General features: G+C 42.8%; 1 protein-coding gene across 12 annotated transcripts in view; it reads left to right on the top strand.

The window, feature by feature from the left end:
* The window catches only part of NRXN2 (neurexin 2), a 900,728-nt gene that overhangs the window by 183,931 nt on the left and 693,960 nt on the right, over positions 1 to 22,837 (top strand). For all 12 annotated transcript variants that reach the window (XM_073578443.1, XM_073578436.1, XM_073578438.1 and 9 more), the window contains exon 2: positions 14,792 to 14,888. The gene's annotated coding sequence lies outside the window, so the exon portion shown is untranslated. The remainder of the gene's footprint in view (positions 1 to 14,791; positions 14,889 to 22,837) is intronic.

Genomic DNA, 22,837 nt, shown 5'->3' with positions numbered 1-22,837 from the left:
ACTGATACAGAGGGGAGAGGATCCTGCCCTTTCGGGCTTGGATGGTGGGGAAGGAGACAGTAGGTTGGTGGGTTGCAGCAGTTCCGGTGTTGGTTGAGGTGATATCTCCGGTAGTGGTGAGAGAAAAGGAGGTAGCGGGGTCACTGCAGGCTGTAGGCTTTCTTCAAGAGGAGGGTTTTCAGGCTCCGTCTGAAGGATCCAAATGTGGTTGATAGTCGGACTTGTTGGGGCAGAGAATTCAAGAGAACAGGGGCAATTCGGGAGAAGTCTTGGAGGCAGTTGGATGAGGAGCGAATAAGTGTGGAGGAGAGAAGGAGGTCTTGAGAGGACCGGAGATTACGTGAGGGAAGGTATCGGGAGATTAGTTCAGAGACTTATGGGGGAGACAGGTTATAGATGGCCTTGTAGGTCAGTATTAGTAATTTGAACTGGATACGCTGAGGGAATGGGAGCCAGTGAAGAGATTTGCAGAGGGGAGAAATGGAGGAGTAGCGAGGAGAGAGATGAATTAGTGGGGCAACAGAGTTAAGGATGGACTGGAGAGGTGCGAGGGTGTTAGCAGGGAGACCACAGAAAAGGATGTTGCAGTAGTCGAGGCGGGTGATGATGAGGGCGTGCACAAGCATTTTAGTAGATTGAGGGTTGAGGAAAGGACGGATTCTGGAAATATTTTTGAGCTGGAGGCGACAGGAGGTAGAAAGAGCTTGGATGTGCGTTTGAAGGACAGGGCAGAGTCAAAGGTTACTCCGAGGCAGCATACATCCGGTACTGGGGAAAGCGTGATGTCTTTAATTGTTATAGCTAGGTCGGGTAAGGAAGATCTGTGTGATGGAGGAAAGATGATGAGTTCAGATTTGTCCACATTGAGCTTGAGGAAGCGAGAGGAGAAGTTGGTTAAGGTTTATATAGATGCTGCTGCCAGAACATCAACTATGCTATCTCTAAGGTTTATTATGTGTGACAATGTATATCATATCTGGATAAGGGAACATGAGATCTGAAGTAAAATGTATGACGTGGAATGTGAGAGGCCTCAAATCCCCCCAAAAGAGAGTTAATTTTTTGTTTCCCAGATTAAGTGTCACCGCCCTCACGTTGTGAGCCGGCAGCTTCCCTCCTCTCACACATTATTATATTAATATATTATATTAAGTACATTATTATATTATTAATATAATAATTAATATGATAATATATATCTTATATTAATGTAATGATAAGAAATATTATTATATAATATCACATTCATTATTATTATATATGGTAGCATTAATATTAATTATTATTATATGTAAATATTATATTACATTAATCATATTAATATACATATATTACTATATTAATATTATAATACGTGTTAGTAATTTAATATATTTTATCCTATATTAATGTAATAATATTAATAATAATAAATATATAATAACACCTCTATTATTAATATACTGTATATTATATCAATAATATTAATTATTATTATATTTAAATAATATATTAAATGAATTATTATACTATTAATATCATCTATTAATATAAATATATTATATTAATAATATAATTAATATCAATAATATAATACACAATATCCTATATTAATATGATAATAATAAGAGTAATATTAGATCACATTGAAAATCTCTATAAAGGAATATGCTTGCAGTGTATACCCCAGTCCTGACTGGCAGATATTTAATAACTGTCTATAAATGGAGTATAATCCCTTGGGAAACATAACAGCGTGGGACTTTGCCAGGCTGGCTATAAAAGAAATATTAGTGTAAGATGAGATGTTCAGGACTCTTGTGTTCTACTTTTCACCCTTCCTTTTTAAGAACTTCAACAGTTGCTTCCATAGAGTGACTTGAACGTCTACATATTTTGTCCTAGAAATAAAAAAATCTAACTTTTTTTTAATTAAAACTCAACATGCAAAGTGATCCAAAACAGCAATTCTGCTATTTGAATATTTTTTTAATTTCTGCTTTCTCCCTATGGGATAAATATTAGAATATTTAATTAGTTTAGACAGTTTTACGCGCTATGATACCATGTATATCTTTTTTTTTTTTAGATTGTATTTACATTTTGGGAAAAAGGGGGGTGATGTGAACTGAATTTATTTATTTTTACTGGTCCCCCTATGGGGACCATCAGTAGGCCCCTGGGCTACCGAGAAAATGCCATTGGTGCCCTGCAGTCATGATGCAGGTGAACAGATGGGGGTCAGAAAGGACACCTTTCTCCATTTCTGTTATTAATCACCACTGTCACATTTGACAGAAGCATCCAAAACGTCAGGTTCCACAATTTACCATAGGAGCTTCCTTCCTCGCCCTCCCTGCGCAGTGACCTCTGCACAGGTTACAGAATTGCCTGGAACACTCTCCTATAGAAGTAAATGAGACACAGGCTGTCTATCGGTGTCTATGGTCACCTATGACCTTCACTGGTGTGTGGCGCACTTCAAGATCACCGTAATGCAACGTATGTCATCAAAGTTGTATCTAAAAAAAAAATCAATTGTAGTAATTGGTGACCCATTTGTGCATCTACATCTTGTAGGTTCTGGATAGTTACCATTTACTTGGAGCAATAGTTAAAAGTTTTAAAAACAGCTTTGTTTCACCTGTGTTACTTACTCAAAGTATACACAAATGTGCACAGAATGTTTTTTGGTCCTGCCTGGTGCGCCAGGGTGACATATAACCAGGCAAAAAGAGGTTAGCCAGGGTTTGAATGATAAAAAGTGCTACTAAATGTACCAATGTTCAAAAATAGTTCAGAAATAGCCTGCATCAACTTTTATCCTTCATTCTGGATAAATTCGAGGCTGTTGTTTATGTTTTTGCACCCCATAAATATAAATTAGATAATGTGACAACCCTGGGCCTTTACTTACCCATATTATATGGTTTAAAACTTTTACAGAAAATTATTGTTCTAAGCATTCATAGAATCATAGAATCATAGAATGGTAGAGTTGGAAGGGACGTCCTGGGCCATCTGGTCCAACCCCCTGCTCAAAGCAGGATTCGCTAAATCATCCCAGACAGATGTCTGTCCAGCCTCTGTTTGAAGACTTCCATTGAAGGAGAACTCACCACTTCTCGTGGCAGCTTGTTCCACTTATTGATCACTCTAACTATCAAAAAGTTTTTTCTAATATCTAATCTGTGTCTCCTCCCATTCAGTTTCATCCCATTGCTTCTAGTCTTTCCTTGTGCAAATGAGAATAAAGATGATCCTTCTACAATGTGACAGCCCTTTAGATATTTGTAGACAGCTATTAAGTCTCCTCTCAGTCTTCTCTTCTTCATGCTAAACATTCCCAAATCCTGCAACCTTTCCTCATAAGACAGGGTTTGCAGACCGGTCACCATTCTGGTCGCTCTTTTCTGAACTTGTTCTAGTTTGTTGATGTCTTTTTTAAAATGTGGTGCCCAAAACTGGACACAGTATTCCAGATGAGGTCTGACCAAAGAGTAGAGGGCAATAATGACTTCACGTGATCTAGACTGTGTGCTTCTGTTAATACATCCTAGAATTGCATTTGCCTTTTTTGCTGCTGCATCACACTGTTGACTCATATTCAGTCTGTGATCTATTAGTATACCCAAGTCTTTTTCACATGTGCTGTTGCTCAGCCCTATTCCTCCCATTCTGTATATGCTTTTTTCATTTTTATTGCCCAGATGTAGTACTTTGCATTTTTCCCTGTTAAAAACCATTCTGTTAGTTGCTGCCCACTTCTCCAGTTTATTTAAATCTTTTTGAATCCTCTCTCTCTCTCCTCTAGTATTAGCTATCCCTCCTAGCTTTGTGTCATCAGCAAATTTAATCAGTTTACCCTCAATTCCTTCATCTAAATCGTTGATAAAGATGTTGAACAATACAGGGCCCAGGACAGAGCCCTGTGGTACCCCACTTGAGACATTCTTCCAACTGGATGTGCAGCCATTTACGACCACTCTTTGGGTCCGATCACTAAGCCAGTTATGAATCCATCTAACAGTTGCCTTGTCCATTCCATACTTAGTCATTTTTTCAATAAGGATTGTGTGAGATACTTTGTCATTCGGAGAAAAAAAGGGAATGGACGGCACAACCACAGAAAATACAAAAGCTTTCCTTCTTCTTTACAGTTTATTACAACTAGAAAAGGTGCGTGACAATCAATAGTAGCAAAACAGGCAATCAGCAGTCAGAAGGCCGTATAACACGGATGTGGATCGCATCACAATGCTCGGACTGGCTGGCGGCTCTCCTGATCCAAATGTGACGGCTTGTGTTTCTATGCAGCTGTCATGTTCAGGAGAGCCGCCAGCCAGTCCGAGCATTGCAATGCGATCCTTGTTCCTCTAAACCTTCAGAATAAGGACTGCACTGGTCATAAAATAGTTGCTCGGATTCCTGATTAATGTACGTCCATTCTCCAACATTATTATATCTTTTTATAATAATTTTTGTTGCTGCTTTTTGCCACTCATTATTTTAATCTGAACAATAAACTTACATTTTTTTAGTGCTGGCTTCTACCTGGGTCTCCCCATAGGAAATGTGACCCTAACCTCTGGCAGCAATTCCATTCCCTATAGGAAAGGTGACCCTAACCTCTGGCGGCAATTCCATTCGCCATAGGAAAGGTGACTCTAACCTCTGGCGGCAATTCCATTCGCCATAGGAAAGGTGACTCTAACCTCTGGCGGCAATTCCATTCCCTATAGGAAAGGTGACCCTAACCTCTGGCAGCAATTCCATTCCCCATAGGAAAGGTGACCCTAACCTCTGGTGGTAATTCCATTCACCATAGGAAAGGTGACCCTAACTTCTGGCGGCAATTCCATTCCCCATAGGAAAGGTGACTCTAACCTCTGGTGGTAATTCCATTCCCCATAGGAAAAGTGACCCTAACCTCTGGTGGTAATTCCATTCCCCATAGGAAAGGTGACTCTAACCTCTGGTGGTAATTCCATTCCCCATAGGAAAGGTGACTCTAACCTCTGGCGACAATTCCATTCCCCATAGGAAAGGTGACCCTAACCTCTGGCAGCAATTCCATTCCCCATAGGAAAGGTGACCCTAACCTCTGGTGGTAATTCCATTTCCCATAGGAAAGGTGACCCTAACCTCTGGTGGTAATTCCATTCCCCATAGGAAAGGTGACCCTAACCTCTGGTGGTAATTCCATTCCCCATAGGAAAGGTGACCCTAACCTCTGGTGGTAATTCCATTCCCCATAGGAAAAGTGACCCTAACCTCTGGCAGCAATTCCATTCCCCATAGGAAAGGTGACCCTAACCTCTGGTGGTAATTCCATTCCCCATAGGAAAGGTGACCCTAACCTCTGGTGGTAATTCCATTCCCCATAGGAAAGGTGACCCTAACCTCTGGTGGTAATTCCATTCCCCATAGGAAAAGTGACCCTAACCTCTGGCAGCAATTCCATTCCCCATAGGAAAGGTGACCCTAACCTCTGGTGGCAATTCCATTCCCCATAGGAAAGGTGACCCTAACCTCTGGTGGTAATTCCATTCCCCATAGGAAAAGTGACCCTAACCTCTGGTGGCAATTCCATTCGCCATAAGAAAGGTGACCCTAACCTCTGGCGGCAATTCCATTCACCATAGGAAAGGTGACCCTAACCTCTGGTGGTAATTCCATTCCCCATAGGAAAGGTGACCCTAACCTCTGGTGGCAACTCCATTCGCCATAAGAAAGGTGACCCTAACCTCTGGTGGTAATTCCATTCCCCATAGGAAAGGTGACCCTAACCTCTGGCAGCAATTCCATTCCCCATAGGAAAGTTGACCCTAACCTCTGGCGGCAATTCCATTCCCCATAGGAAAGGTGACCCTAACCTCTGGTGGCAATTCCAGTCGCCATAAGAAAGGTGACCCTAACCTCTGGTGGTAATTCCATTCCCCATAGGAAAGGTGACCCTAACCTCTGGTGGCAATTCCATTCGCCATAAGAAAGGTGACCCTAACCTCTGGCGGCAATTCCATTCACCATAGGAAAGGTGACCCTAACCTCTGGCGGCAATTCCATTCCCCATAGGAAAGTTGACCCTAACCTCTGGCAGCAATTCCATTCGCCATAAGAAAAGTGACCCTAACCTCTGGTGGTAATTCCATTCCCCATAGGAAAGGTGACCCTAACCTCTGGCAGCAATTCCATTCCCCATAGGAAAGGTGACCCTAACCTCTGGTGGTAATTCCATTCCCCATAGGAAAGGTGACCCTAACCTCTGGTGGTAATTCCATTCCCCATTGGAAAGATGACCCTAACCTCTGGCAGCAATTCCATTCCCCATAGGAAAGGTGACCCTAACCTCTGGCAGCAATTCCATTCCCCATAGGAAAGGTGACCCTAACCTCTGGTGGTAATTCCATTCCCCATTGGAAAGATGACCCTAACCTCTGGTGGTAATTCCATTCCCCATAGGAAAAGTGACCCTAACCTCTGGCGGCAATTCCATTCGCCATAAGAAAGGTGACCCTAACCTCTGGCGGCAATTCCATTCCCCATAGGAAAAGTGACCCTAACCTCTGGTGGTAATTCCATTCGCCATAAGAAAGGTGACCCTAACTTCAGGTGGTAATTCCATTCCCCATAGGAAAGGTGACCCTAACCTCTGGTGGCAATTCCATTCGCCATAAGAAAGGTGACCCTAACCTCTGGCGGCAATTCCATTCCCCATAGGAAAAGTGACCCTAACCTCTGGTGGTAATTCCATTCGCCATAAGAAAGGTGACCCTAACTTCAGGTGGTAATTCCATTCCCCATAGGAAAGGTGACCCTAACCTCTGGCGTCAATTCCATTCACCATAGGAAAGGTGACCCTAACCTCTGGCGGCAATTCCATTCGCCATAAGAAAGGTGACCCTAACCTCTGGTGGTAATTCCATTCCCCATAGGAAAGGTGACCCTAACCTCTGGCGGCAATTCCATTCGCCATAAGAAAGGTGACCCTAACCTCTGGTGGCAATTCCATTCGCCATAAGAAAGGTGACCCTAACCTCTGGCGGCAATTCCATTCACCATAGGAAAGGTGACCCTAACCTCTGGCGGCAATTCCATTCCCCATAGGAAAGTTGACCCTAACCTCTGGCAGCAATTCCATTCGCCATAAGAAAAGTGACCCTAACCTCTGGTGGCAATTCCATTCGCCATAAGAAAGGTGACCCTAACCTCTGGCGGCAATTCCATTCCCCATAGGAAAGTTGACCCTAACCTCTGGCGGCAATTCCATTCACCATAGGAAAGGTGACCCTAACCTCTGGCGGCAATTCCATTCCCCATAGGAAAGTTGACCCTAACCTCTGGCGGCAATTCCATTCGCCATAAGAAAGGTGACCCTAACCTCTGGTGGTAATTCCATTCCCCATAGGAAAGGTGACCCTAACCTCTGGTGGTAATTCTATTCGCCATAAGAAAGGTGACCCTAACCTCTGGTGGTAATTCCATTCCCCATAGGAAAGGTGACCCTAACCTCTGGCAGCAATTCCATTCCCCATAGGAAAGGTGACCCTAACCTCTGGTGGTAATTCCATTCCCCATAGGAAAGGTGACTCTAACCTCTGGTGGCAATTCCATTCCCCATAGGAAAGGTGACCCTAACCTCTGGCAGCAATTCCATTCCCCATAGGAAAGGTGACCCTAACCTCTGGTGGTAATTCCATTCCCAATTGGAAAGATGACCCTAACTTCTGGTGGCAATTATACCCCAGGTGGCTTCCCTTCTGATCCTATGCACATAACCCAGAATGTGAACAGGGCTGGATGACTGATTTTTTCAGTAGCAAAGCCAGCCTCCTTTTCCATCACTGGTGATTCAGAAAAAAGATAAAGGGACTGTTTTAACTACAGTATATAAATAAGCAGTCAGTTGTTTTTTTTCAACACATTGTTCCAGTTTTGGGCCGACATAAGAAATGGAGTCTTGTTTTGAGCACAGATCTACTGGTACAAGGGATAGGGAGGCTATCGGATAGGATCGGATGGGGGAACCTGGCATAATTGAAGTAAGTTATATGAACTACTTTCAATATATTGATTTTTTTTCCCTTTTTATTGATACAATTTTACTGTTTGTAACAAATTATATTAGTCTCTAAATAAGCGACAAAGCAAGAAGACCCTCCAATGGTCTTAGTCTTAGGCTTTTATTGGATTGAGGCCCAGCAACAGCCAGGTCCATAAATTCCAATAGCAAGGAACCCTATCTGTAGCTTAAAATGGAGCAGATTACTCACTCATAGGGATTGCTGTCATTTCGAGGTCATTCGACAAAGAAAGAGCCAGTAGTGTGTTTTCCAATGCCAATCTATGGCAACTTCAACTAAAAGAACATGCTCTTGTATTAAATTGCTTCTTGAGAAGAAGGTATTATTTCTCCACTTTATGAAGCACTCTCCTGGCTACATCTTGAATAGTCAGGTCGCTTTTTTTGGTAAAATTTGATAAAAGGAAGATAAGGGAGCTGGAAAAAATATTTGGGTGTGGAAAATATGAAGAATGGCTGTCAAAAAAACAGCGCCCTCTTTTCGACAGGTCACATGTGGTATTGCAGCTTAATTTGTGCTGCAGTGTCAGACACATCCTGTTCTTTGAAGAAGGCGGCCATGTTTTTTTTTAACCCTTCCCATAAGCCTCAATAATTGCGGAAGAGATTGTATAAAGGCAAAATTGTTTGAGAACGCCAAGCGGCACACTGTCACTTATCTATAGCACTGACTATCTGTAAAGGGAAGGAGTCTCCATCAGCACAGCCATGCTTTCTTTACTGTAAGAGACGTAACATTATGAAACACTCTACTAAGAAATCGCTATCAATGAACCGCCCGTGACAAACCAGTTGTTGTACCTTCCAATAACATTTTTTGGGCTATGCCAATCATACCATTTTCCCAAAAAAAGTTGGCAACTTTTCATTTACTTTTTATTTGAAAGTTGTTGATCTTTTCATTACATATTAAATTAAAATCTCTTAAAGGGAATCTGTCAACAGGTTTTTGTCTATGTTATCTGAGAGCAGCACAATGTAGGGGCAGAAACCCTGATTCCAGTGATGTGTCACTTACTGGGCCGTTGGTTGTTGTTTTAATAAAATCAGTGTTTTATCAGCAAGAGATTATCACTACAGGATTAGGTGTCTCCTGCCTCCTAGTCCAACCCCACCCACACATCTGATTGGCAGCTTGCTCACAGTGTACACAGAAAGCCACCAATCAGTGATGTGGGTGGCGTATCTTGTTCCTCCTGCTTTATGTAATCCCACCCCCAACACTGATTGCTTTCTGCCAACCAATCAGTGGTGTGGGCGGGGTTATTCAGGGCTCAGTATTCAGAGAACTGCTAGAGCAGGGCAGCATGCAGACCAATAAGTGACACATCACTGGAATCAGGAGAAAGTAGTAGAAAAATAAAATAAAGTAGTTACTTAGTGTAGTGAGAGAAGAATAGGGAATTTTTAATTAAAGTATATTAGAAAAAAGATTAGATTCTGAGATTAAATAAAATAAGATTTAGGAGTAAAGTAACAGTTAGTTTTGGATCACCCTTTTAACCATCTTAACCATTATAGCAGTTTAAGAAAAGTTTACTGCCATCTGGATGACTTTTTCTAACCTTAAGTGCCTGCTACTCCGTAATTCTGCACAAGTGAAGAAAAGTCAAACCTTCCTTAGACACAAAGGGCTTCAAGTAGGTGGAATTAATTTGTATAATGGAGTTTAGCACTTTCCAGGTGACTTGTTTAGAAGCAAAGTTTGGATATTGGAAGTTTGGATATTCGAAGTTTGGATATTGGAAGTCTGAATATTGGAAGTTTGGATATTGGAAGTCTGGATATTGGAAGTTTGGATATTGGAAGTTTGGATATTAGAAATTTGGATATTGGAAGTTTGGATATTGGAAGTTTGGATATTAGAAATTTGGATATTGGAAGTTTGGATGTTGGAAGTTTGGATATTGGAAGTCTGGATATTGGAAGTTTGGATATTGGAAGTCTGGATATTGGAAGTTTGGATGTTAGAAGTTTGGATATTGGAAGTTTGGATGTTAGAAGTTTGGATATTGGAAGTCTGGATATTGGAAGTTTGGATATTGGATGTTTGGATATTGGAAGTTTGGATGTTAGAAGTTTGGATATTGGATGTTTGGATATTGGAAGTCTGGATATTTGAAGTCTGGATATTGGAAGTTTGGATATTGGAAGTTTGGATATTGGAAGTTTGGATATTAGAAATTTGGATATTGGAAGTTTGGATATTGGAAGTTTGGATATTAGAAATTTGGATATTAGAAATTTGGATATTGGAAGTTTGGATGTTAGAAGTTTGGATATTGGAAGTCTGGATATTGGAAGTTTGGATATTGGAAGTCTGGATATTGGAAGTTTGGATATTGGAAGTCTGGATATTGGAAGTTTGGATGTTAGAAGTTTGGATATTGGAAGTCTGGATATTGGAAGTTTGGATATTGGAAGTCTGGATATTGGAAGTTTGGATATTAGAAATTTGGATATTGGAAGTTTGGATATTGGAAGTTTGGATATTAGAAATTTGGATATTAGAAATTTGGATATTGGAAATTTGGATGTTGGAAGTTTGGATATTGGAAGTCTGGATATTGGAAGTTTGGATATTGGAAGTCTGGATATTGGAAGTTTGGATGTTAGAAGTTTGGATATTGGAAGTTTGGATGTTAGAAGTTTGGATATTGGAAGTCTGGATATTGGAAGTTTGGATATTGGATGTTTGGATATTGGAAGTTTGGATGTTAGAAGTTTGGATATTGGATGTTTGGATATTGGAAGTCTGGATATTTGAAGTCTGGATATTGGAAGTTTGGATATTGGAAGTTTGGATATTGGAAGTTTGGATATTAGAAATTTGGATATTGGAAGTTTGGATATTGGAAGTTTGGATATTAGAAATTTGGATATTGGAAGTTTGGATGTTGGAAGTTTGGATATTGGAAGTCTGGATATTGGAAGTTTGGATATTGGAAGTCTGGATATTGGAAGTTTGGATATTGGAAGTCTGGATATTGGAAGTTTGTATATTGGAAATTTGGATATTAGAAATTTGGATATTGGAAGTTTGGATATTGGAAGTTTGGATATTAGAAATTTGGATACTGTAAGTTTGGATATTGGAAGTTTGGATATTGGAAGTCTGGATATTGGAAGTCTGGATATTGGAAGTTTGGATATTGGAAGTTTGGATATTAGAAATTTGGATATTGGAAGTTTGGATATTGGAATTCTGGATATTGGAAGTTTGGATATTGGAAGTCTGGATATTGGAAGTTTGGATATTGGAAGTTTGGATATTGGAAGTTTGGATATTTGAAGTTTGGATATTGGATGTTTGGATATTGGAAGTTTGGATGTTAGAAGTTTGGATATTGGATGTTTGGATATTGGAAGTCTGTATATTTGAAGTCTGGATATTGGAAGTTTGGATATTGGAAGTTTGGATATTGGAAGTTTGGATATTAGAAATTTGGATATTGGAAGTTTGGATATTGGAAGTTTGGATATTAGAAATTTGGATATTGGAAGTTTGGATGTTGGAAGTTTGGATATTGGAAGTCTGGATATTGGAAGTTTGGATATTGGAAGTCTGGATATTGGAAGTTTGGATATTGGAAGTCTGGATATTGGAAGTTTGTATATTGGAAGTTTGGATATTGGAAGTTTGGATATTAGAAATTTGGATATTGGAAGTTTGGATATTGGAAGTTTGGATATTAGAAATTTGGATACTGTAAGTTTGGATATTGGAAGTTTGGATATTGGAAGTCTGGATATTGGAAGTCTGGATATTGGAAGTTTGGATATTGGAAGTTTGGATATTAGAAATTTGGATATTGGAAGTTTGGATATTGGAAGTCTGGATATTGGAAGTTTGGATATTGGAAGTCTGGATATTGGAAGTTTGGATATTGGAAGTTTGGATATTGGAAGTTTGGATATTTGAAGTTTGGATATTGGATGTTTGGATATTGGAAGTTTGGATGTTAGAAGTTTGGATATTGGATGTTTGGATATTGGAAGTCTGGATATTTGAAGTCTGGATATTGGAAGTTTGGATATTGGAAGTTTGGATATTGGAAGTTTGGATATTAGAAGTTTGGATATTGGAAGTTTGGATATTAGAAGTTTGGATATTGGATGTTTGGATATTGACAAGCTTGTTGGCCATATAAACACTACATTGCCCACAGCTGTCAGATCTCCCGAAGATTTATTCAAGCCAATGAAATAGCGCCCTGATCGGTTTCTATTGGTCACGCCGCCACTCTCTTCTTCCAACAGTTTATAAGCAACGTGGCTTTGTATGACCAAAATGTTAATATTTCAGCAAATGAATCACTTTCATGGTATAATCCCTTCAATGACGGAGATCCGTTGGAAAGTTTCCTTCTGTAAATCAGGCGCTTTGCATTTTATATTTCCTCGCTACCTTTCATTGATTCCTCTTTGAGGCATTTCTTTTATTAATTTCTTGGTCATTTTAATAATTCTCTTTTATTTTTGAATTTTCCCTTCTTGAAATACACATTGGGGCATATTTATCAAAACTGTCCAATTTTGTTTTAGAAAGCGCAAACATTATTTGCATTTTCATTTTTATGTCACTGTTCTTTTTTTTTGTCTCGCGGTATTAACATTTTTGTGCCAAATTCTTCAAAATGGTGCACAATTCATAACTTTGCGTGAAAAAAAATAATAATTTGAGTTTGATATTATTGCATTTACTTTTCTATATTTTGTCTGTTTTTAACCCCAATTTCCATTTTTTCCCTCCTCATCTTCCCAGAATCATAACTCTTTTATATTTCCATCCATGTAGACATATGATGGCTTGTTTTGTTTTGTTTTGGTTTTTTTTGCTGGACGAGTTGTACTTTCGAATGACACCATTCATTTTATCACACAGTATACTGGAAAACGGGAAAAAAAAAATTTTGAAAAAAAAAATGAAATAAAGTTTTTAGGAGTTAAAAAAGTGCACATTTGAAAAATAAGAAGGCGCAAATGAAAAATAAATGAAAAACACAAAATGATAGACCAAAAAAAGGTCACAAATGCCACAATAAATAAGACTCAGAATGGCCCAAAAAGCAGAAGCAAAATGATAACTCCCTTTCCTAACTTTACACCATTTATTAATTACTTTGAGTTAAAAAAATGTGCACCAGAGGTTTTGTTCGTTTTCATGAGCACAATATTGCATGTTAAAATACGCCCCTTTCCCGTAAGCCGCACCCCTTTTAACAAAGACACGCCGCTTTTGCTAAAAGGAGGGACCTTTTAACATAAGGTTACACACTTTTGTGAGTATTTGGTGAGTTGTTGATGTTGCAGATTTTCTGCACCTATTTGGCAAATTAGGTTACGCGCATTGTTTTTTCATTCTGTTTTTTTTTTTTTAGTACTTTTGTTTTTCATATTTTTGATATTTCCTGGTATTTGGCTTTGACAAAACTTTATTGATGCAGTCACGTGCGATCACATGTGTTTTTATTGGATTTCTGTAGCAGAAATGCGCTAGTAACCGATTTTCCACATCTGTTGGAAGTTTAGGGGGAAAATCTGCACATAGAATTTTATATGTAGCGGATTTCAAACCCACACCCGAGTAAGTTTATACAGCGGGAAAAAAAATACAGTGGGCAGGAGATTTCTATAAATCCCATCCACTTTGCTGGAACTGTATGACACTCCTTTTTTTATGTGCAGCAAAAATACCCGGTGGAAAAAAAACTCATTGCGAGAAGTTAACCTAAGTGGATTTTTTATATGGGGAAAATGCCAAGGGATCTGCTTTATAAAACGATCTCACAATAACATTGACGGACTTGGCGCAAGATGCATTAAAAACGGTGCAAGACTTTTACAAATGTGTCAAAAGTCTAAAAATGAAACAAAAAAACATAAAAAAAAACAAACAAGCAATAAATATGGTGCAAATCATGAAAGGCACAAATAGCATCAGACATCTTGCTCACTTAGGCTGCTTGGAATTGGATCCGGTTTTGGCACATAGAATTTAATGATCGCCGCATCATGCCGGATGGACATGCGGCGCCTCCGTTTTTAGCCGGAAGCGAAAAATCTGCGCCGTCCGGCGTCAGCAAAAAACGTTGCCTGCAACGTTTTTTTGCAGCGCCGGAACGGCTTTCTCAACAGCGCATGCGCGGACACTGTGAGGTTTAACCCACAAGTGCCTGGCGAGCGCGCGTGTATCTCTCCCCCCCCGCATACCGCTGCCTCTCTCGTCCCCGGTGCGGCTCCTTTAAATGCTTTCCAACCGGATCAGGCGCCGCATCTGCATCCGGTGTCACCGCTGCAGGCCTGATCCGGCGGTACGGCTTTTCGCCACACGCCGCCGCAATCCTGACACCGGATGTGTGAAAGCAGCCTTAGGCTACGTTCACACGTTGCGTTTTTGCTGCTTTTTTAATGCAAATTTTAAGCTGCGTTTTACAATACTACGAGATTTCAGAAATCTCACGCACATGCATTGATTTTTTTTTTCCTGATTGATTTGGAAAACTGCATTTTTGCAAACTGCAGCATGTCACTTCTTTCAGCATTTTTGCAAAAACGCAGCAAAAATTGCGGGTATCTCATTCACTTTGCTGGCGCCAGGATTGCAAGCAAATCTGCACGGCAAAAGCGCACCAAACCTGTAAAGTGTGCACAAGCCCTAAGCTTCCTACTGTCAGCAGCTCCTGTGATTGCCTTGTGCTAATGTGATTTCACCTTGATTTCCTGCAGGGTTGGACGAGCACATTGAGAGCCTAGAAGTCATCCATGCATTGTAAGAACCGTAGCACCGAGCATCCAGCGCCCTCGCATCTGTCTGACGTATCTGGTAAGGAACCTCGTGTGGCTTTTCTAGTTTTATTGTATTTTTTTCTTGTGTTTTTAATAGATCCACTTTTGATCTCCGGTATCCACTTTTTAGTTTTTTACATTGTTGCTTCTAAAATTCTTCCACGTACGACCACAGAGGGGTCATCCATATGACCGCCTTAAAGTTACACTTCACTGAGCAATATGTTTCCGCGTGAAACCTGTGTGTTTTGCTTTGCGGTCTTCAAAGTGTATCCGCTTGGAGTAGAAAGTGTATTTTGGCGTTTGCTTGGAACCCTAAGTAATCCCTGTGCCAATCCTAAGGAGGGTTAGACTTGGGAACAACGAAAGGATAAAAAAAAGGTTAAACTTTTTTTTGCAATTTTTTTTTTTTTTTTGCAGCGTACCTCAATTCTTTACTTTCCTTCTTTTTCAAACACAGCAGAATTATTTCAATGCAACATGAAGGAGGATCGGACTTTGTTAATTACTTAATTTATTATGCTCTCAGTAAGGGCTCATTCAGACATCAGTGATTTTTCTCATGATGCGAAAATCGGTCCAGGTGTCATCGGTGTCCGTTTTTACCCTCAGAGGTTTTAATCCGTTTTGCATTGGACTGTAGAGTTTTATCCGAGACGCTGATCAATATTGGACAATTGTCCTGTGATTTTGCATAAACCTCTTGGGCTGAAGTATAAGGGTGTGTGCACACGCTGCGGATTCTGCTGCGTTGTACAGTACCATTAAAATCAATGAAAAACAAAAAACGCTGTGCACATGCTGGGGATTTTTCCACGGTTTCAAATCCGCAGCATGTCAAGTCTTTGTACGGAATCCGCTGCGGGGTCACACCTTCTCCATTGTAGAGGTGTGAAACCGCAGGTCTTTTGACCTGCGGATTTACCTGTGGATTTTGCCAAATCCGCGTGGAAAAGTCTGCAGACCAATCCGCAGCGTGTGCACTCACCCTAAGAGGCAGTATACAGCAGTTGGGACCGCGTGAGGGTGCAGTGTACAAATGGAGGGATAGTGTGAGGGTGCAATACGAGGGTCATCATACAGAAGGAGGGACAGTGTGAGGGCGCAGTATGAGGAGCAGGAACGAGGTTCAGTGTGAGGATGCAGTATAAGGCTGGAGTCACACTAACCTGCGCAAAATACGGTCAGTATTTTACATGCGTAATACGGATGACGGACCCCTAAATAGTGCTCCGTATGTCATCCGTAATCAAGGTGTGGTCGCGTATTTTGCGCATGTCTGCATCCGTATGGCGAGATTTTCTCGCAGGCTTGCAAAATGGACATATAATGGAGCCCTATGACAGTTTTAATAAAGAAACGAAAGAATAGATATAGACACATAGAATGCATGCATATATATATATATATATATATATATGTACATATATATATTGTGGTGTAATGACCACTGTGTCCACGAGGGGGCGCTGTGTGGATGTCCCAAGAGTGTGAGTGGTTGAAGAGCCATTATGTATCTCAAGGTGGGTGACCTTGAGATAGAGACATATGTATGTTTATGAATGCTATTGTAAAGTATATATGTCTGTGTGAAGGACCTGTGGTGAGGTCATAGTCATGTGACCCGGTGGGCGTGGCTATGGACCATATAATGTGGCCAGGTTAGGTCACATGGAGTGAATGCTGGGACCTGATTGGTCCAGTTTGGAAGGTCCCGTGAGGAGAAGGATCTCCTCACTAACAGCAGCCTGTGGAGCGGCTGTGGGTGTAATGGCGGCCAGTATCTGAGAGTCCCTGAGGAGTGAGTGGACTTCTGCGGCCTGGAGAAACAGCCATATGGGAACCCTGACGTGGGTGAGATAACCCTGGGGCTAAATAGCCTGTATAATGGACGCTCTCCTGTAATGCTGTGTATATTGCTGCTGGAGGTTTATGAAGGATGAATAAACCTCATAGACTATGATTTGTTGGAAAATCCTGTGCCGGATGTGTTTTTCGATCGCTGCAAGCGAGAACCCCTTACTTACATGACAGCGCTACCTCACATATGGTGGAGAAAGCAAAGGGCAATATTGTAGCCTTGTTGCTAGGGGCAACGGAAAAGGACTGCAGATTCGGTTGCTGGGGGCAACGCTGAGCCAGGAGGGCTGACGGTCTTAAAGCCATGTGATGTGCTGACAGGAGTCAGTGGCAAAGACTTATAGGATACCTCTGCGGTAGAGAGGTCCGAGAACCTGCGCGGCCAGCAGGTGCCGGTCGGGAAAGAAGGAAAAAAAAAAAAAAAAAAAGTGTTTTACTGACCTGGGTCAGTGGTAAAGACTGTGTTCCTGGAGGGTTCAGTGAGCAAGGTCCTGGAGGGTCAGTGTTGGGAAGAGCCCTGGAGCACATGGTAGGACCTTGGACCTGGTGAGGCTTAAGTGTTGGGCAGTCTCAGGCCGAGACGGATGTCCTGAATAGCACCCGCTGAGCCCCTGGACCTGGTGAGGCCGGTGTGTGGGGAGACCCTGGGAGGAGGGTCGCTCCCTGAATCTCACCCGGTGCGCCCTGTGTGTTGGAAGGTCTCAGGTGGAGACAGGAGCGTCCTGAATAGCGCACAGTCAGGACACGTGAGTTTTTTTTGTGGTGTGTTTTTTTTTTTCTTTTTTCTCGACTCAGCCTGCGGTGGCTCAGTGGGAGTCAAGAAGGTGACAAGCGGCTTGATGTGGCTCAGTGGGGTCACGAAGGTGACAAGCGGCTTCCGGTGGATCGGCGGGTCCATGAAGACGGCGCAGCAGGAGCTGCAGTGACTCCAGCCGCTGTGTGTGTGAACAGCAGCTGGTGGTGCCAGTGATCGGTGACAGCAGGAGCTGTGGTGGTGCCAACAAGGACTTGTCTGGTATCGTGAGAGACATAAACTGTGTGGTGTGAACTGTGGTCTGAGAAGACCGGTATAACAGACATGGGGAGATCCCGAAAGGGGGTGGAGTCCCAAAAGGGGGCGGTGACCCAAATTGGGGTGGTAGCCCAAAAGGGGGTGGAGTCCCAAATGGGGGTGGTAACCAAAAAAGAGGTGGAGTCCCAGAAGGGGGCGGTGACCCAAATTGGCGTGGTAACCCAAAAAGGGGTAGAGTCCCGGGAGGGGGCGGCAACCCAAAGTGGGGTGGTGGTCCAGAAAGGGGCCAAGTTTGAAGAAGTGACACCCACTGAGTCACCCAGTGCTATGTCTGGGAAACTGCAGTGTACGTGTATGTCGTTTCCAGAATGTGGGATATACTTTCCGGAGCATGACGGGCCGCAAGTGTGTACAGTGATGCTGCACCGGGAAGGAATCTCGGGACGGTTGGACTCCAAGAGTCAGGTGACTCTGATAGGAACTCCTCTCACTTTCTGTCTGACCGAGAAAATGGCCCAGGTTCGCTGTAAACATGGGGTCACGGTGAACTATATGCTAGACAGAGTGGTGTTTGAGGGGCCTGGAGGCAGTGAGTGCCAAGGTGGCGGGATACCACCAGACTTGGTGTATACCTTGGAGGGCGGCCGGGACTTTGTCATGTTGGATGACCTATGGTACGAGGAGGGAGACGTTCCTATAGTTGGGCTAACAGATATTAAGACGGTGACGGTTCCTGACGGGGAGAGGTCAGAGGTGGAAGTGACTGGGAAAAGGGGTATGTCAGCCCAACGGACGGACCTGACATCTCGTGACAAAACTGACGCTGATCTGGTGGGTAAGACGGCGGAAGTAGTCACACGGTTAGTGAGTAACTGGAGGGATGACTTAATCTCTGGGGGTGACTGTGGCTCTGAGAAAGAAAGGGAGCACAGAATAGAAGGGCTAGAGAAAGAAGCCTCTGAGCTCAAAGGCCACATGGTAACGTGGCAAGGACTGAATAAGGCCCTCAGAGAGGAGGTGGATGAATGTGTCAAACAAGAAAGAGGCCTGAGACAAACAGCTGAGCACAGAGTGGATGAGCTGGAGAAGGAAGTCTCTGAGCTCAGGGGTCACCTGTCAGCGTGTCAAACTATGAACAAAGCTATAGTGAAGGATATGGAGGTGCTCAGAGAGGCCCAAGAGAAGCATCAACAGGAGATTCTCAGGAGAGAGGATGAGCGTCGCTACCTGGCAGAGGAGCGAGATAAAGTTCTCCAAGAACTCAGTGGAGTAGTAAAAGGTCTTCTGTGGGAGAAGTGGATGGGCGAAGACGTACAGCGGACATCCCCGACTGATAGCAAGGCAGAACTGACAAAGCCCATCTTGGAAAAGGGTCCTGAAGACTGTAAATTTCAGGAAGATGGTGAGCCAAGAGCTGCACAAGACAGTCATCCGGTCATGACAGATATCTTGAGGGAAGTGTCCGTGGGGAACCCAGAGCCATCTGTCCAGGATGAGAGCAAGTCCACGACCTTCAAGGTTGTAATTGATGTACCAGAAGACATGCAAGAAGCCTGTGCTGAGGAAGGTGTGCATGAGGCTTTCAAAGAGGCGGTCAAAGCGTGTAAGGTGCACTGGGCACCTGAGACTCGGCAGTTGGTGATAGTATCAGCTAGGGAAAACACATCAAACCGAGTAGCTGTCCTGAAAGAGATGCATTTGCAGTGTCTACGTGTCAAACAATTGGTTAGGCGGAGTAATATGAAGGCTGCTCGACGCCTTCGGGGGGAGGCCTAATGTAGAGATGAGGCCGTATGACAAATGGAGACAGTTCTCTCGACCTGTGGGGCAAGGTGCAATACGTGCCCGGTCTCGAGACCCTGGTGTGATGTTGTGTGTTCAACCCCACAAGTTTGAACATAGGGGGGAGGTATGTGGTGTAATGACCACTGTGTCCACGAGGGGGCGCTGTGTGGATGTCCCAAGAGTGTGAGTGGTTGAAGAGCCATTATGTATCTCAAGGTGGGTGACCTTGAGATAGAGACATATGTATGTTTATGAATGCTATTGTAAAGTATATATGTCTGTGTGAAGGACCTGTGGTGAGGTCATAGTCATGTGACCCGGTGGGCGTGGCTATGGACCATATAATGTGGCCAGGTTAGGTCACATGGAGTGAATGCTGGGACCTGATTGGTCCAGTTTGGAAGGTCCCGTGAGGAGAAGGATCTCCTCACTAACAGCAGCCTGTGGAGCGGCTGTGGGTGTAATGGCGGCCAGTATCTGAGAGTCCCTGAGGAGTGAGTGGACTTCTGCGGCCTGGAGAAACAGCCATATGGGAACCCTGAAGTGGGTGAGATAACCCTGGGGCTAAATAGCCTGTATAATGGACGCTCTCCTGTAATGCTGTGTATATTGCTGCTGGAGGTTTATGAAGGATGAATAAACCTCATAGACTATGATTTGTTGGAAAATCCTGTGCCGGATGTGTTTTTCGATCGCTGCAAGCGAGAACCCCTTACTTACATGACAGCGCTACCTCACAATATATATATATATTCTATGTGTATATATCTATTCATTCGTTTCTTTATTAAACCTGTCAGTGTGAGTTTACTGTATCGCGCACTGAATTGCCGGCTTTGCTAAAAGACACCTGGTGCGTATTTCTCGCAGGTCACATGTGTGGTCCGTGTGTAATACGTATTTTTTGCGCACCCATAAACTTGCATTGGCGTACTACGGGCGTAGTACGCTGACAATCGCAGCATGCTGCGATTGGCACGGAGCGTAGAATACGGATGAGAAATATACGCCTGGTGCGAGGGACCCCATAGAGAATCATTTGTCCGTGTCTAATGCGTGCTTTTTGCGCCTCTCACTCTCCCGTATTCCTCGCCAGTGTGACCCCGGCCTAAGAGTAAGTATAAAGAAGAATGAACAGTGAGGGCACAGTATGAGTGGCAGTAAACAGAATGATAGTGCGTTTGCATGTTGTTTGTTTTTTTGTTACTTGATGAAGACTGCACTGTAAAAATAGCAGCCAAAATGCGTTGTACTGTATTTTAAAAATATTTAACATTTTTTTTTTTTTTTGCTTTTGAGAAAATAAATTAACTTCTAGTAATAGATTTTCACTGAAAATGGGGTATTCAAGAAATCATAAGGTGATTAGTGCCACATACGCTTTGAGTTTCTTTTTACGTAAACAGAATGAGGAACAGTGAGGGCACAGTATGAGGGGGCAGTATACAGAAGGCGGGACAGTGAGGGCGCGGTATGCGGAGCAGTAAACAGAAGGAGGGATAGTGTGATGGCACAGTATGAGTCAGTATACAGATGGAGGGACAGTATGGAGTAGCAGTGTACAGAAGGAGGGATAGTGTGAGGGTGAGGTATGAGCATCATTATGCAGAAGGTGGGACAATGAGGGCACAGTTTGAGGGACAGTATGAGGGGCAGTAAATAGGAGGGACAATGGGAGGGTGCAGTATGAGGGGCAGTAAATAGGAGGGACAGTGTGAGGGTGCAGCATGAGGGGCAGTAAATAGGAGGGACAGTGTGAGGGTGCAGCATGAGGGGCAGTAAATAGGAGAGACAGTATGAGGGGAGTAAAAATGAGGGACAATGTTAGGGCGCATTATGAGGGGCAGTAAATAGGAGGGAGAGTGTGAGGGTGCAGTATATGAGTAAATATAAAGGAGGAATAGTGAGGGCAGAGAATGAAAGGAGGGACAGTTTGATGGCACAGTATGAGTGTCAGTAAACAGAACGAGGAACCATGAGGGCACAGTATGAGGGGTAGTATACAGAAGAAGGGACTGTGAGGGAACAGTATGAGTGGCAGTATACAGGCAGGGTCGGCGTTAGCGGCAGGCAGACCAGGAAGCTTTCTAGGCCCCCTCTCCCCCCAGGGGCCCCCAGTCAGTGAGTTGCCTGCTGCCAGCGCCGGCTCCCCCCGCCAGTGCTGACACATTCAACTATACCGGCATCTATGACAGTTATGGGGAGGTGGACTGTGTTATATTCTATGGGATTACATTATATTCTATGGGGGGCTTATTAAATTTATTATATTCTATGAGGGTGATTGCATCATACTCTTAGGGGGCTACATTATACTATATGCAGGGGCTACATTGTTTTCTTTGGCGTGCTGCATTATATTGTATGGGGGCCTCGTTATACTGAAGGGGCTACATTGCATTCTATGGAAGGCTGTATTGTACTATATGAGGAGGGCTACATTATATTCTATGGGGAGCTGCATTATACTCAGGGTTACATTATATTCTGTGGAGTGGCTGCATTATACTCTGTGGGGTGGCAGCATTATACTATATGTGGGCTGCATTATACTGTATCGAGGATTATGGGGAGTACATTATACTATATGAAGAACTATGGGGTGCATTATACTATGGGAAGTGAATTGTACTACATGGATGACTATGGTGATGCAGCATTATACTATATGGAGCACTACGAGGAGTGCATTATACTATATGAAGCACTATAAGGAGTGTATTATACTATATGGAGGACTATGAGGAGTGTGTTATATTATATGGAGGACTATGAGGAGTGTATTTTAATATATGGAGGACTATGAGGAGTGTTATACTATGGAGCACTATGAGGAGTGCATTATACTATATGGAGCACTATGAAGTGTATTATACTATATGGAGGACTATGGGAAGTGTATAATACTATATGGAGGACTGAGGAGTGTAAAGGCAGAGAAAGGTGGGCTGGATGGGTGAAAGAAGGAGTGGCTTCATTTCCATCCTCTGAAGACTTGAGGCAGAGAAGGGCGGGTTGGACGGACGGGTGAAAGAAGGAGGGAGTAGGATAAAAGGGTGGGCTTGATTTTCTTGCACTTCCTGGTGAGGCACCTCGTCATCAGGACCACTCCCCACACCATATGTGGCGACCACAGAGCTCCGCACATGCCATATAAGACAACCCCCGACTTTTGAGAAGATTTTCAGGGGTTAAAATGTCATCTTATATGCCGGAAAATATGGTAATTGTGATTGTTCTGTGTCACGGGATCCTTCTCTGGTATCACACAATCAACAGAGCAAGCGAAGAGTGAACAATTCCAAGACCATTATTCAGGCAAAAATACG

Source organism: Dendrobates tinctorius, unplaced genomic scaffold (genome assembly GCF_039654945.1).
Source record: "Dendrobates tinctorius isolate UK_male_01 unplaced genomic scaffold, ASM3965494v1 ptg000059l, whole genome shotgun sequence".
Taxonomy (NCBI): Eukaryota; Metazoa; Chordata; class Amphibia; order Anura; family Dendrobatidae; genus Dendrobates; species Dendrobates tinctorius.
This window is presented reverse-complemented; position numbering and strand designations above follow the sequence as displayed.